This window comes from Halyomorpha halys, unplaced genomic scaffold (assembly GCF_000696795.3).
Source record: "Halyomorpha halys isolate HHAL.00 unplaced genomic scaffold, Hhal_1.1 Scaffold1247.1, whole genome shotgun sequence".
Taxonomy (NCBI): Eukaryota; Metazoa; Arthropoda; class Insecta; order Hemiptera; family Pentatomidae; genus Halyomorpha; species Halyomorpha halys.
Genome location: NW_027109970.1, coordinates 95455 through 95755, shown reverse-complemented (window position 1 = coordinate 95755; position 301 = coordinate 95455).

Below are 301 nucleotides of genomic sequence, written 5' to 3'. Positions count from 1 at the left end.
CATGATAGTACTGGAACTACCAGTGTCTACCAAACACCTCACTCCTGCAATCTCTATTATAGGCAAACCGCCGTGTTCTCCTCTCATATGGTTGTGTAACAGTCAGCGAGCACGGAGTACCGCTATATCCCGCTAGGGGCCAGCACTACAAGCGTCTAAGAAGCTGTATAATTGTATATAAGTTGATTATTATAAAAACACGATCTCTTGTATATATGTTAATATGTAATATGTAAGAACGTTAATTATAGAATAAAAAGAGATCGAGCAATAAGATTCTACGGAACTATCTCAAGTAGAG